The sequence below is a fragment of the Chrysemys picta genome, chromosome 1 (assembly GCF_011386835.1).
Source record: "Chrysemys picta bellii isolate R12L10 chromosome 1, ASM1138683v2, whole genome shotgun sequence".
Taxonomy (NCBI): Eukaryota; Metazoa; Chordata; order Testudines; family Emydidae; genus Chrysemys; species Chrysemys picta.
Genome location: NC_088791.1, coordinates 284239655 through 284256272, shown reverse-complemented (window position 1 = coordinate 284256272; position 16618 = coordinate 284239655). Strand labels below are relative to the sequence as shown.

The 16618-nt window shown below is 37.3% G+C and overlaps 1 long non-coding RNA gene across 1 annotated transcript in view; it reads right to left on the bottom strand.

The window, feature by feature from the left end:
• The window catches only part of LOC135983996 (uncharacterized), a 40547-nt gene extending 27742 nt beyond the window's left edge, over positions 1 to 12805 (bottom strand). Inside the window, exon 1 of the long non-coding RNA XR_010601901.1 lies at positions 12595 to 12805. This is a non-coding gene — a long non-coding RNA (uncharacterized LOC135983996). The remainder of the gene's footprint in view (positions 1 to 12594) is intronic.
• Between the last annotated feature and the right edge of the window lie 3813 nt (positions 12806 to 16618).

Genomic DNA, 16618 nt, shown 5'->3' with positions numbered 1-16618 from the left:
GTTCAGCCAATCGCGGCTCCCACTGGCCGCGGTTTGCTGCTCCGGGCCAATGGGGGCGGTGGGAAGCAGCAGCCAGCACATCCCTCAGCCCGCACCATTTCCCCCTGCCCCAATTGGCTTGGGACGGCGAACCGCGGCCAGTGGGAGCCGTGATCGGCCAAACCTGGGGACACGGCAAATAAACAAACCGGCCCGGCCCGCCAGAAGGCTTACGCTGGCGAGCCTTATGCCAGAGGTTGCTGACCCCTAGTTCATTACATGAAAATGAAGGTTAGCTGGACTTAGCTGGATGATGGTTGACTAAGCATATCATCCAGATTCAATAACTAAGGGTATATCTACACTGCAATAAAACACTAAGGTTCATGGGGCTTAGACTGAGGGGCTATAAAATGGCAGTGTAGTCATTGAGGCTTGTGTTGAAACCCAGGCTCTGGAACTGTCCCTCCTCCCATAGGGTCTCAGAGCCCAGGCTCCAGCCCAAGCACTGATGGCTACACTTCAAAAAAAAATTTAACCCTACTGCCTGAGCCCTGTCAGCCAAAGACACATGCCAGCAGAGGGTGTTTTACTTCAATGTAGAAATATCCTAATATGCTATCTTTCCCCCTTGATGGAATGGATTTGACTATCTTGACAAAGTCCTGGCTGGGAGGATTTAGTTGGGTTTGGTCTTGCTTTGAGCAGGGGGTTGGACTAGATGACCTCCTGTGGTCTCTTCCATCTCTAATCTTCTATGATTCTTTTAGTTGGGTTTGCAATCTATCACGTCCCTATGGAATAGCCTTGGATTCTATAAAGATGACCAAATTGCAGCAGAAGCCAAAAATGCTTCCTTCCAGCTTTGCTATATGAAGAGGTTCCATCCTTTCCTTGCTGATACAGACCTTGTCACAGTTGTCATTTTCTGATTAATTTATGGCAGCATATGAGAATAGAACTACACCTGAAGACTGCTGACAAAGTTCAGTTAGTGAAGAATGAGGCTGCCCATTTATTTAGCTGTGTCTCTCAGGTTGTTATGGACCATATTATACTGATATTCCATAGACTTCACTGGCTTTCAATTCAGTTCAAGCCTGTATGGGTTAGGCCCTGGCTCTTGGTTGTCTTAGATATTACATCTCTACCCATATGCAATCCTTATAGTTCAGATTAGCTGAGTCACTCCTCCTTATAGACCCCATATTGACATGCTGGGAAGCAGGACATTCTCAGTGATTACCAGGGATACTAGAAATCCATTTACCATGGGAAAAATGTGGAATTTGTGTTTTTACAGAGAATCTTTAGTTTTTACATTTTGTAAAACAATAAAAACAAACATATATACTGTTTATATGATTATATGATCTAATTGGGACTGGAGCCAGATAATCAAGAATTTGGATAATCAGGAGAATGGGCAGTGGTCTTGCTGTCAGCTTAAAAATTGTAATTATATCAATAAAACATTGTGTTCAAGTGATACCTATATATATTGTGGCTAGGGAAACTAAAGTTCAGCATTTCATTTTAATCGTGGAAAAACACAGATGTTTATGGTTTTTTTAATTAGATATATTTTAATCATAGGAAACTAGGATTCATAGTGATTAGTCCTGGATGGCTGTGGAAATTTATTATCCAGGTGATCTGATAACCTGAGTTTGATATGCTGCAAGGTCTGTCTATTTATACAGCATCTTTTTTATGAAGTTCTTGGGAATGGAGGTTTGTGCTGAGTAAGATCTTTATTTAATACTATATTCGTTTGGTTTTCTAGCCATTAATTTGTTTTTTAAATTGTTCCTGCACCAGTGAGCATGCCAGGTACATTTTGCAAATTAAATTAAAAAAATAAAATAAATCATTCACTTTGTTCATAACATTGAGTGGAGCCTCAGTGTCAAGAGTAGAAGAAGCACATCTGGTAGGATGATGTATCTATTCAGTCACCCTTTGCGATACAGTTTGCTGCAACTGATGGTTGTTCTTCTGTATGAAATTTGAGCGCAAAACAAACAGTTTGGGGAATTTCATGCAAACAAGAGTGTACAGATTAATTCTAATGAACCAGTAAAGGATAATTCGTAGGACTTTTATGGTGCTTCACAACTCTAAAGTGCTTTCAAGCCTTAAATAATTCTCACAATATGCTTGTGAGATAGGTAAGTGGTATTATCACCAGGTCAGGTGAGGAAACCTGATGCAGGTAAATGAAGCATCCAAGGCCACAAAGTAAATTAGTGACCGAACAAATATTATTTTTAGTCCCTGTCACCAGGCCTCAGTGGGTCACAGTTGAGAATATCAGATTCAGGACAAATTACTGAGAAAAAGGGCAGACTCATTCCATACTGGTGTTGATTCTACCATTTGATATACCAGGCCAGTAATGCCATACTGTCTCACCGTACTGGGAAACAAGAAGTCACAAATGCATTCTTCTTAGGCATCCAATCCCTTATTTCACCACTCAGACACTAGACTTTATGATGTGTAGCTATTGGAAACCAATTTCATCAAACAAAGGGTTCTTCTGATCTCAAGAGATCAGCCACATAGCCAGGTCAATATATATCTCAGATCTTCCCCAATAATCAAGCTGTTGTGAATCCTTTAGTAGCTAAATCTAAAGGTTTATTTTTAGGAGAAAATAAGTAGAGTTACAAGGGTTAAGGAAATCATATACATACCAGTGATTATAAAGTTTTTATATCAGCTTTGAAGCAGTGATATACTAAACTACTAATTTGCAAAAGTTTCTCTGGAAATTACCCAAACAGCTTGGGGGTCATCAGTCCTTGTTTAAAGCTTTCTTCTTAGAAATCCAGCCCAGAGAACTAAAGCAGGAAATGAAGACAAAATGGAGATGTTCCCAGGATCTTTTATACCCTCTCCCCTGTAGATGGAATTTTACTGTCCCAAACAAAGCCCACACCACAGTTTATGGAAAATTACAGACACAATATGGAGTCCAGGGTCACATGAGCAAGTCACATGTGTTTACATGCTTTGAAGACTCACAGGAGCAGCCATTGCCCATATTCTTACTAAAACATCCACAGGCTCACCAGGAGGAGATGAGCTTCTTCTATGACCCATTGTGAGAGTTAACTGTTCTTTAATAGTCTATCACAATGTGCTGGCCAGACTGAATGTAAATTACCTGGCAGGTGTGATACCAGGAGCAAACACATTTGAAATACAGGTACATAGTCAATATTCATAAATGTACGTACAAAGATGATACATGCATATAAAGAGGATAATCATAGTTGATACCTTACATGACATACTTTGTATATGATTTGTTGCAATTGTATAACAGTGGTAGTAACAATGATATACATGGTCATATTTCAATCATACCACATCACAGTCTCTCATTTAGTCCACTGGGTTATTGTGCCTCGCATATAAAGCCTGCCCTGGGAGGTGGTGACTGCTCTCAATTTCCATTACCTTCAATGGAAAGTTAGGGTGTTTCACCCCTTATGGGATTGAGAAAATATAGAGGATTTGTTGAATATAACAATTAATTTAAAATAAAATTAATGTCATTGGCTTATCTCATCTAAATTGTTTTTGGACTGGATATGCATTTCATAACTTTAACTTGTGCTTTTATTAGTGATTTTAAAATGATATGAACACTACTAATTATTGGACAGGGCCTGTAGTTACTGCTGCTTACTCATGCAAGTAGCCCCAGTGAAGTTACTTATTTCATATTGTGAATAGGGCTGCTTCCAAGTGTAAGGACCATCCTTGAGTCTGAAGTATCAGCCTTGTTGGGGAACTTTATGGGATATCCAGTCTTTGGCTTTAGTGGGAGTTGAATTTGGACCTTAGAGTCTGATTCAACTCCCATTGACTTCACTGGGAGTTGGACCAATGTCAGACCATTCATGAGCAATGTGCTGTAGGAGAAAATATTAAAATTCACCAATGTAGGAAAGGGCTGGAAAGCTTAAGTAAATGATAAGTAAGCCTTCATGATGGTGAGGATTAAGAGTTGTTTGTGTGGTGGTGGTATGTGTGTAGGGGGGAAATCTGTAATGATAAAGGGAAGAATTAAACTAGAATTAATTTTGCAGTTCACCTAACACTATAAAATAATAGCTACTGTTATTTCTTTTCCCAGCCTAGGGAGACTTAAAGGATAAAGTTAATGTTGTTGCAATATTCCAGGTGATAATATTATTTTTGTAGTCATTTGAATGCCAAAGTGTGGATGAGTTTTTGATTACTTTTAGCAGGAAAAGTCATTTATTGTAAATGTATTCCAACATTATCACTGGAATACATTCAGCTCATGCCTTGATCCTGTAAACATTTATACACATGCTCAACTTTAAAAATAAACACAAAACTTAAGCGCATGCAAATGATTACAGAGTTGGGACCTTAGATACAACAAATGATAAAATACTTTAAAAGTAAAGAAACATATATTGTTTTCTACTCAGAGGTTTCAGCATTTTCTGCTGCTCATTTCCTGGATGTTCCATTGACATAACTGTGAGGATGAAGATAAATAAGTAACCAAGGGGGAGTTTACAGTATGACAAATTTGAAAAGTTTCAGGATGGGGCTTTACAAATGAATATGTATTTATTAAAGTGACCGTTAAAGTGTGATGTGGCTGGCACTGCACTTCATTTCACCAGGTTTCCCCCCCCCCCCCCCCCCGGTAATTAATTGAATTTCACCATTTTGAAACATTTGTAACAAAAGGATGAATTGGGCATTTATACTATTTCATTTCTGACTAGATAGTATTCAGGTTTTTTTGGCTGTGAATGGAATTATTCAAAATTTACCCTACACATGTCAAGCTTTAAATTAGTCATAATGAATACAATTTATTAGCTCCTCTTTATAATATTTATAATATCAGACTCCTCATAAAACTATTGTGAGGCACATATATTGTACACATGTAACTTGCATACAGAATACATAACTGAATGGTATTTGTATTTTTTCTACACAATTTTAGCTGCTGAATGAGTTTTGCCAGTTTATTTTTTGTATCCTAGCTCTGAATAGTTCGATTATTTGTTTTTTAAAGTTACAGTGAATTAAAGTAAAATTAAATCAATATTGTAAGAGGAAAAACAAAGTAGATTTTCATAATAACTATTATTGATTCATTTACCTTATTAACAATGTTTTGCTCCCACTGTATATGATATAAAGTAGCACAATGACCTCACTGCACATTAAGCATAGGGACCTTTCTCAGGCTTGTCAGAGAAGGAGTCCTGTTCCTTGAAGGGTGACTAGAGAGCCAGAAAGTTACCTGCCACATGGAGGCAGATTCATACTAGGTCAGCGCAGGGCTGCTGACCCATTTACCTCCAGGTGACCAGAGGAGAGGGGACTATTTATGCCCAAGTCTTTTCATCTGGACCAGGTTTGCTAATTTCTCATCCAGACATAGCACACAGGGGCCAACTTGGGAGCTGATACCTTCTTTAATATTGGCCAGAACGTATCAGGAGAAGTCAGGGAACCTGGTTAGGTATAGAGAGGGGAGACAGCCAAGCTAATTGCTGGTGGCTACTTGTGGCTGATGCCCAGTGCATGTACTCCGTAGGGAATGGATACAGTGATCAGATAAAATAGAAAGGATATAAAGGAGAGAATCTTTAAAGGAGTGGAAATAGGGAACAGGGAGAGGGTTTTTTTTTGGCTCCTATGACTGGTACAGCAGGGAGTCAAACAGGAAACGGGGAGTGGGGGGTTGTGGCTCCTATGAGTGGTACAGCAGGGAGTCAAACCCCGCCCCTCCTTCATAGCTTCTCCCTTTATTCTCATTCAAGGGAGGTCCCAACAGTGGGTTGGCTGGGGCCAGGATAGGTCAGGGGGAAGGCTGCCAGCAGTTTCCCAGGAATATGTAAATTATTATGGAGTTACCTGCACTGTACAATTTTATCTTTTGGGTACTCCCAGACATTTAGGAATAAAGTTGCAGCCTAATTAAACCACATCCAGTGTCTTCTGCCCTCCTTCCAACGTTACAAGATAACTTCCTTTTTTGGAGGGGGAAAATATTCTTACATATCCAAACTTAGAAGTACTCAAGTCTTTCTTTGACAAGTCCATTACATCCCGCAAACAAGCTCTCATATAGTGATATGCGTAAATAATGTAGGCTTTTATATAACATCAAAATTAATAATGTTACATTGCAATATCTCGTTTTCATCTCACAACAATGTTTTCCAATACAAATAGCATAATGATATGAGAAAGTTTCCTTTGTTAATTTGATTTGTAACCAAATTGTTCTTCTCTGTTAGATTTTTTGAAAGGTTACTTAATTTTACAAATGAAAGTTCCATATTGCTATACTATAAAAGTGACATTACTGACACATTTTTCAGAACATGAGTAGTTTCTCTACTAACAGGATTTTATAACAATTTTAAAAAGGCAAAATTGACAGAACTTGTATATTGATCAATAATCAGAGGGGTAGCCGTGTTAGTCTGGATCTGTAAAAAGCAACAAAGAGTCCTGTGGCACCTTAAAGACTAACAGATGTATTGGAGAATAAGCGTTTGTAGGTGAATACCAACTTCATCAGAAGCATGTAATGGACATTTCCAGGGGCAGGTATAAATATGCAGCAAGAATCAGTCAGATTCTCTGTTAGTCTTTAAGTTGCCACAGGACTCTTTGTTGCTTGTATATTGATGTTGATCATCTTCTATAGACCAGTAGATTTAAATTGGAGAAAGTTTGGATTCAATGACTCATAGATTCCCTAGGTTCTCATCTCAAAATGATGCTGATGAGGAACTTGTCAAGATAATCTTTTCAGGGAGTCTGTATATCTTGCCCTAGATTATATACTTGGTTTATGTCCTGTTAGCATTTCTTTTCCCAAGGGGCCAGAAATGTGTGGCAAAGCTTTTAATCTCAGTCTTTTTTTTTTTATTGCCTCCATCTTCTGCTGCTTGACAGCATTCACATTATATAGTCTTTTGTCATGCAATCAAATCTTCAGTTCCTTTTGCTGCTTATTAGGCGGTTCAGAGCCAGCAGAGTGATAGAATTACCAAAGGGTCAGCTGCATGCCAAGGCTTTCAAAGTGAAATACAGAAATGAAGTGCTCTGTCTGGAAGAATGCACTGCCAAAACATACAGGAAACCAACAGCCTAGAACTGCTTTGAAAAATACTGCTAAACACATAGAATTTGTATTTCAGTGCCTAAATGCCAATAAGCAATGAAACCTCCTTTTCTGTTGCTTTTAGCCTTGAACTCTATGTAAATATTCAATAAGCGGTAATGATTTAATGATATTCCTAGGATTTATAGCCTACCTTCTGTATTCAATCTGTGTAAATATAAGAAAGTACTATTGTTATATGCATGTTATTTTAGCCTACTCAAGCAGTTATATAGGATCTCCATTAGCTAACCACATGCTGCTGGAGTTTTATTTTCAATTTTTCCTTAGCTAGCAGTGTATGGTTTCTTTTTAGGATGGTGGTGAAGGAAGCATTTTAGTTTGCAGACAATGGTCTAACAAGCCTGTCCCCTATTTAAAATAGCTCCTAGATTTAGACTAATATTGATATATAGCCTCAAGTATGGTTCCTTCTGTTTGTCCCTTATTTTCAAGATTGATTCTATCACTTTTCATTATTTTCCATAGTGCATTCAAACATTATCTGAGATACAAGAGATTTGTTTTTTCCTTTCTTAGAATAAGAAACAACTGTGGGAACTGTGGAATGTTTTAATTTAATATTAATGTATTATATTGATTTTTAAAAGGCATTTTACTCTATCTACCTGACAGGAAGGTAAAGGATCTTAATTAATCAATGCTTTTAATGTGCTTTGAGATCCTCAGATATACAATGCTGTATAAGTACAAAGCATTATTATATTTTGCATTTTTTGTTTGAAATCAAACTGACTATTGTTTTGTCCTAAAGCCATACTTTTCTAAAGACACAGCTATTTTTCTGTACATCACCTAATGAAGGTCCTAACAGAGTAGATTGCTTAGAATATGATTTTGAATAGAGTTAGCAATTATTATGTACAGCTAAAGACAGATGATGCAATTGACCTACAATACACTACATTATCCGAGTCAGCAAATGTTAATTTTATAATAGGACTACTCATACTTTTCACAGAGCTACAGCTGTTAACTCCCTGCTGCTTAGTTAATCAAGAATTGAAACCAATCAAACTCCCATAGTCTTATAATGTAATGGTATAGGCATTAAAATAATTTGCTTTTCTATGGTGGTAGGTATTTAAAAATTGTAGATGAAGAAAAATTATACAGCTATCTACCATTTCTGGGAATGTGTTTCTTTTTTGTTTGTTTTAATATTGGAAATCTGTTTTAAAGACTATAACTCAAAGAACCTTGATAACATAGGAGAATCTCAATTCACTCCAGACTTGTTAATTTTTATGGTCTTATAATACTACTCATTACTATATTATCTGAGTACCCTCCATGTAAAACAGATTGACCACGCTGAAGTTCCTAATGGACTTCATGGAGAAGTAGAATTTCCTAACCCCATATAATGCAGTAGAGTGTTCATAGTCTGTACATTTATAATCTCCACATGAGTCTTCTCTCTCTTTCCCTTGCAGATTTAACAGTAGAATGTTGTAGTGCGATCACATATTAGTAAGACTTTATTAATTTTACTCAGCAGAAGACAGTACTTTTTCTAGTACTGCATGGTACACCATGGAATAATGTAAAGGAACCCAGGAAGACAAGGAAAAATAAGGGAACCAGGAAGGTAAGGAGTAAATATGGCTAGGTTTGAGAAATCCTTCAACATTTGGAAATCTGATCCTAGTGATATCAATAAACAGGAGCCTATATTACATGAGACAATTCGTAAGAAGGACATTAGAAGGGCTAAAACAGTTAGAAGAACAAATAGCTAATAGTTTAAAACAAACAAGAGATTCTTGTAAATTATATCAGAAATAAGAAAACTAAAAAACAATTGATGGTACTGTTGGATCACCAGGGAATAAAGAGACCAATTAAAGATGATAATGATATTGCTGTGAAGCTAAATGATTCCTATGTGTCCGTCTTCACCACTCAAGATGTTTGGTCTGGTTGTATTATTTCTTGGTAACACAGATGAGGTACTATCAAAGACTGTGCTGTCAGAGGAAGAGCAAGAGCAAACTGATAATTAAAAGCAATAAATCTTCCGACCCATATGTCATACATCCAATAGTATGGAAAAGACTTAAGTACAAAGTGGCTGAACTTTTAATCAAAATTTGCAGTCTCTCATTAAAAACAGCCACAAATCCAGAAGACTGGAGGGTAGGAAATTGTGTGTGTATTTTTTAAAAGTCTCTGGTGTAATCCAGATAATTATAGGCTTGTAAGTTTTAAAGCTCGATATGGCAAATTGGTTGAAATGATAATTAAAAGCAGAATAACAAAATGCTTGGAAGATCATGATCTGTTTGGGCCTATCCAGTTGAATTTCTAAAAGGAAAATCTTGTTCTACTAAGCTTGTACATTTTTTTGAACATGCCAATCATGTATTGGATAATTGTGAACAGGTTGACATCATTTATTTAGATTTTCAAAAGACCTTTAATAAGATCCCACAGTAAAGAAGCTAAGCAGATGTGGGATGAGAGGCCAAGTATTGTCTTGGATCAAATATTGGCTAGGAGACAGAAAGCAGAGAGTAGGATTAAATTATCAATTCTCATCTTGGCAAAAAGTTAGCAGTGGGGGCCTTAAGGTTCTGAACTAGGTTCCATGTAGTTTAATATATTTATTAACAATCTCAAAAGTGGTGAGGGTGAATAGGTAGGTGCAAAATTTGCAGATGACAAAATTGGTTTTAGGTTAATCAGGACAAGAGAGAACTGTAATGAACTTCAGGTGAATAAAAAGGTAATGGAATTCAGTGCTAGTAAACACAAATTGATGCACACTGAGGGTGGGAGGGGATGGACAAATTTAAACTATTCAGTCACCTTACAAGATTCTAAGTTAACAGAATTGACCCAAGAAAGGGTCCTGGGCATCTCTGTAGACAGCTAAAGGAAAACCTGTGCTCAGTGTGTAGCTGCAGTCAGAAAAAAACTAACAAGATATTTGAACCTAAGAAGAATGGGATTGTGGATAATACCAAAAATATTATGAGGTCTTTATTTAAGTCAACCTCTAACTATTAGAGATCAGGAAGAAAACTTATAAGGAGGCAGATTATCTCACATCAGCCTACTGTGGCATTCTTACGCCTTCCTCTGTAATATGTGGACCTGGTCATTGTCAGAAAAACATTACTGGAGTCCATGTACCTCAGGTCTGAACCAGTATGGCAATTCTTGTGATACTACAAATAATTACCACTCCAGTATAGTTATCAAAGTAAATAAATACAATGTATTTCCTAACTGATTAAATTCAGACCATGATGATGTCTTTAGACATTGGAGGCAATATATCTCCACAATGATCAAACAGAGTACCGGGAGTTATGCAGTGGTTTCTCTCCTACTATTACACCCTTCATGGGGTACAGCATACTACCTACCAGTTGTCTGCCAGATGCATAGAATGAAAAGGGATCAGTGGAGCCATGGCTCGGTCTTCTTTCTACACCTCCCTGGGGAGCAGGGACGGAGCAAACATGTGCCTCTCTGACTACGAGTTCTGCAATTCTGACTGACCCTTAGGTGGACATGCATACCTGTTTAAAGATCTGGTAAATGTGTCTGTGAATAATTTGTTACAAGTTTCCCAGTCATTAATGCAAATTAGCAAGGGCAGTGTAGTGATTCCAAACTTTTTTTGTATTGGAGTAAGCACCTCCCCAAGTCACCCTACAAGAATAGCATCAGAGTCCTCTGTTGATCATCAGCCAGCCACCTAGAGATGCTGAATCAGTGATTTACAAAAGGTGAGATCCTAAACTTCATATCAGCAAGCTAGGTGTTCAGCACCAGCAACCTCACAAGTTACTTTGCCTTGGCCGCAAACCAGCCTGCTAGTGGTACTGAGCCAAAAACATGACAAAAGTGTCACATTAGCCCAGCAAGTTAAAAGTATTGATCCAATAGCTTCATAGAGGATTGCAATTTTACCAAAGCACAGAAAAGTAGAGACGCTGAGCTTCAGCCAGTAGCCTTGCAGAAAATTGTGTGTTGAAATCAATCCAACAAACTAGAGGTGCTTAGCCAGTGTCAGAGGCCTGTGACTTGACATCAGGGATGGAAGGTACAGATGCTGAACCAGAGAACTCACAGAAACCAACAAATTAGAACTGTAGTACCAATGAGCTCATGGACATCTGTGTCTTGACATTGGGTAAGAAAACTAGAGGTACTGAACCAGTAAGCTAACCAGTGTCTGTGCCTTCTCATCGGCAAAGCAGGATAGAAATGTTGAGTATTCTCAAGAGGCTTACATCTTGAAACATCAGCCCGCAACATAAAGATACTGAATCAGTAAAGTCAAAGATCCCAGAAACATATAGATGGTTAGCCAGTAACTTCACAAACACTTGTTACTAGAGTAGCTCACCTGGAATTGTTGATTAAATGTTTTATTGTTTTTGTTTTTAATTGGGAAATGTCAGTTTGTGAAACTTTTTGTGTGACCATAATTGGTTCAAATAAAGTTTTGTCTGGAAAATTTTCTCAGGTTGGAATTTCTGATCAAAACATGAGACCCACTTAGCCCATAACCTGGTGGATAGGGCAGTTACCTGGGGTGAGAGAGACCTGGGTTCAAGTTCCTACTCTGCTCAATTTAGAACAAGTACATGACCCTAGGTATCCCACATCACAGGTGACTATCCTAGTATTTCTGGTTGGGGCCATCTCTGTCTGTCTCTTTAGAATACCTTAAAATGTCTCAGTTTCATCTCAGTACAGACCAGGAAACACTTCTGAAATCCCAAGAATATTAATGGGATGAGAAAACCATTTCATGCCCAGCTCTACTTATTATTTTACATCAACCCAGAAAACTAGAAAGGCTGAGCCAGTGAGTCCTCTCCTTTGACTTCTGCTCAGCAAATTAGAGGTCTTACCAAGAAACCATTCAGAAGCTTGTGCCTAGGCATCATTCCAACATTGGAGAGGATCTGAGCCTGTAATCTCACAGAGGCTTGTGCCTTGACATCATCTAAGCATGTGAAAGTTGCTGAGCTAGTGACTTCACAGAATCCTGAGTCCTGACAACAGACCAGAATACTAGAAATATTGAATCAGTAACTTCAGAAAGTCCCCTGCTTTGTCATCAACCCAGAGAGCGAAAGAAACTGAGATGGTCTAGACCTCAGCCCAGTAAGGTGGAAATGCTGAGCCACTGATACTACAAAGGTTTGCCCTTTGATTCCTGACCAGCAGACTGGAGGTGCTGATCCACAGACCACCAAATTAGAGCTTCTGAGTCAGTGCTGAAATCTACTCTTCTGCCTGTTTTCTCTCTCTCTCATCTCCATTTCTATCTTTTCTTGTTATCTCTTTTCATGTTTATTTTCTCTCCCCTCCCTTTCCCCTTCTATTTTCTTTCTTGATGGATTTTCTGTGAGTGTGTATGCTGACTCTTCCTCTCCTACCTTCATCTGTTAGGTTTTACTCCTCTTCTCCTGCCGCCCAACCACAATTCACAGGAAGATTAGCTGCTGCTGAGATGAGGGGACTCCTTTGGTTCTACATAAGGCTTAGTGGGTAGCTGACAACTGAATCTTGGGCAAATGGTCTGCTGACTGAGCTTGCAGCCCTGTACATGTGAGCTGTTCCCATACCTAATTTCCTTATGGGAGACAAGTGGGGGTTTGAAAGGAAAGTGAATGAATTACAAGCAGCCACCTGCAGATGTAGCAGCCAATTTGCAGAGTGTCTGTGGCTATATATGGTCTTGCAGCTGTGCCCACCCACAGTAATCTTCTCTTTTGTCTGACACCATCCCCTGAAGTATGCAGATGCTCTCAAGGTGGGAAATATTGTTCTTCTATATGTTAAATGCAAGAAACACAAATAAAAGGAAAAAAGGTGTAAAATAACTTTGGCCTCTGCAATTACCTGTGCAAAGCTGTCATTAGTACACATGCAGTTAATATGGTACGAGGAGTTACTACATTACCAGCTGAATATAGTAATGAGGACCACAGTTCATTAGATCAGTTGCATCACCAGTTTTAGGTAATGATAAGAAAATTGTTAAATCTATGGCAATCAGCGGTTTGACTGGTCTAATTTGCTAGAAATTTAATTGAATAGATAAATGTCTATGTCAGATACTATATTATAGCATTAATAAAAATAATGTTCAATTATATCTGTATTTTCACACCAAATATAAAATGTTATCGCAATAATATTTTGCATGTATAGAGCACTCAGTAACTAGTTAGCTACTCACAGCAGAGATCACAGGATGATCTCCAGGGCACAGATGTTGCTAAATGACATGGTGTCGCAGTATCACAGGGGGTGAACACCAGGATACCGGACTCCCTGAGGCATAGTGCCTCCAGAAAGGCCTGGCAGGAAGGGAAATGGTGTCTACGATTCTTCCCTTTTATGGGGCGCAGGTAGTTCTCCCTGCAAGTCCGTCCTGGGCTGGTGCAGCGGGTGAAAGAGTTGAAGCAGCCCTCCCCACTCCTAAGTGTGAGGATTGAAATTCTGTTTGACAATAATGCAGACTTTGAACTGAGGTGGGGATAGGTTCCTCATATTGCATTCTGAGGGAAGGGCTAGGCACAATCCAGTCCCATATGAGAACAAAATCTTCCAGTTGTTTCTTGGAAAAGAGAAGGACTTGTTTTTTGACATTTTGTACCATGCATGCAACATTGATCCAAGCTTTCATGTGTGGAATAGATTTGGATTCCCAAATCATACATACAAATTCATTTAACCATCACTACAACTCTCTAAAACCACTTTTCCATGTAAAAACAGATATTTAAAAAATCAAGAATCAAGGCTTATCTTCTAATGACTTTCAGAAAAGGAGTCATTTGGGGACTATCACAAACCATGTATGTAATAGTAGTCTTGAATGTCACACATCTTCAGCTATTTGTGTTAATACTTTATTATTAATGCTGTTTATTATGGCAGCACCTAGGAGCCAAGTGAAATGGGGCCCCATTTTGCTAGCCACTGTACAAACACAGAATAAGAGATAGTCACTGCCCCAAAGAGATTATAATCTAATTAGTACCCAATTTGGGACTACTGAGATGTCTATTAAACTCTGTTCACTAAATTATACTCGATAGTTATCTGCTGCTCCATGAAACATCCCTGAATTTTATAAATATATTATCCCAGTCTATCTAATTGATGTTTACTCCAGTAACCTTTTCTCATAATATTTTAAGCTTAATATTTGGGTTTCATTGCTCATTAGAGACTTGTAAATCTCTGAGGCTGAATGTTACGTGTGGGCAAGACTGATAAGTGTACTCTATTATCTTCCTTTTGTTTTGTTTGATTTAATATATTAGCTCATTCTTAGATGATAGTATCCATTGGGTTGGGTGCTTTGTATCTTAAATCAATGTCATGAATACTTGGTGATATAGCAAATATGCTAAATTATTATAATTTGTTTTCTGTCAGTCTAGGTTGTTATGCTCATCACCATTTGGAGATGCTACTTGTACCCATAGATTGGATTTGGAGTGTTTGGACAAGTAATATGCTGATATGATACTTGCCTACTTTTGTAAACCACTTTGAGACCTGCAAAGGAAAATCACTATATAAGACCTATTTGTTATTATTGTTTCATTATTATCCAGGCACCCAAGCAGCTTCATAAAACATTGCATTTTCCACTTTAAACAGTGATTAAATTTTATAAATTAACATTAAATCTAACATGGATTTTTCCAAATTTATAACATTTCTAAAAGGAGCACATCCTTCAACTTTCTAAAGGATTGTTAAACTCAGAAGTTACTGATTGTTAAAACTATAAGCATTTCAGAGTTACTTATTTCTGATATTTTATGAGAGACTCATATTTTTGGACTCCTATTAGAGTTGGTTGAAAGATAAAAACCTATTTTTGTGAAATAATTACAAAATGTTGAAGTTGATTTCATGTCAAAGTGCTTGAAGACCAATTATTTATTTTTTTCAGATTTTTTTGCAATTAAAAATATTGAAACTACTGGAATATATTATCAAAATTGTTTTGAAATGTTTTTGTTTAATATGAGACCCAGTTTTAGTAAATGAAAAATTTCAAAATCCTTTTTGATATTGCTAGTGATAATACCAAAAAGAAAACAGATTTTTTCTAGAAATCTAAAAAATTTCCAAATATTAACAATTTGTCATTAACAATTTTGTGTTTAAAAGAATTATTTTTTTTTCATTTTTGACAAATAAAGAACACATATAAACAAACAAAAACACCTCCACAACTTTTCAATCCAAAACTTTCAACGAGATCTTGCTTCTATCCTTAAACAATTCATTATGTACTACCTGAGCATAGGGGGATGGACAAGATGACCTCTCAAGGTCTCTTCCAGCCCTACATTTCCATGAATATAAGAAAATCCCTTTCAATTCTAAAATATGCACATACAGTTCCTCACACTCACTAAACCTTCACTCCAATTTCATGTTTTCTCCTTTAAAAATAACATATAACAGACTTCACCATTACATGTATGTATATAGATAACTTGTTTTAACTTAGTTAGATCAGAATTCATCTGAGTATGTTTATGGATATTTGATGTGTGTATTATGTGGAGGAGTAGATAACAACAACTGAAAGAGTTTACAAGAGCAGCAGAGTTTTTGAGTGTGGTTGAGGAGAAGGAATGTGAGTTGAGGTTTCTGTGGAGGTGAATCTTGGTTCAGTTATTGATTCACTCAATTTTCAATGATTGTCTTGATAAAGAAGTGTATTTGAGCAACCATTACTGTAAATTAACTATTTTGGGTATTGGAATTAATATGCATGCACTAATTAAGTTGACTTTGCTACCACTATTTCCTTTGCTTGGGCTTTCTTTGTTCTTAATAAACATATTTGAAATCATATTTATCTAGATATTATTCAGAGTTAAATAAATGAAAAAGTCCCATGTTGCTTTACTTGTTCTTAAAAATAGTTGGAAGTTAGGTTTAAGACACTCCATCTCTTTCTGATGTTATTAAAATGTCTCTGTAATGAGCCTCTCAAAATATTATCATAACTAATGTACTGAGCGACATTCTGTCATGCTTTCTTTACAAAATGAAAGGGACCCTTCTAGTATGTGTTCCTTATTTCTTTTGGGACACTGCTAAGTTAAGATGTGAGCAACAACTAAGGCTACATCTACATTGTGAATTAGAAGTGTGATTCTCAGCTCATGTACACATACTCATTTTAGCTCTTATTTAGTTAGCGTGAATATGGGTATGCACGCTGGTAATCACATCCCTAGCTTGTCATAGGTTGTGATCCTATTTTAGGAACTCAGCACATCCTAAGCTTTGAGTCCTAAATTTCACATATTAGAAATGTGGTCACAAACTCATATTTATGATCTTACCAGCTATTTTGAGTCAGTAGATTACTTCTAAGAATCCTTTAACTCTGAGAAAACAATATGGAGATTCACT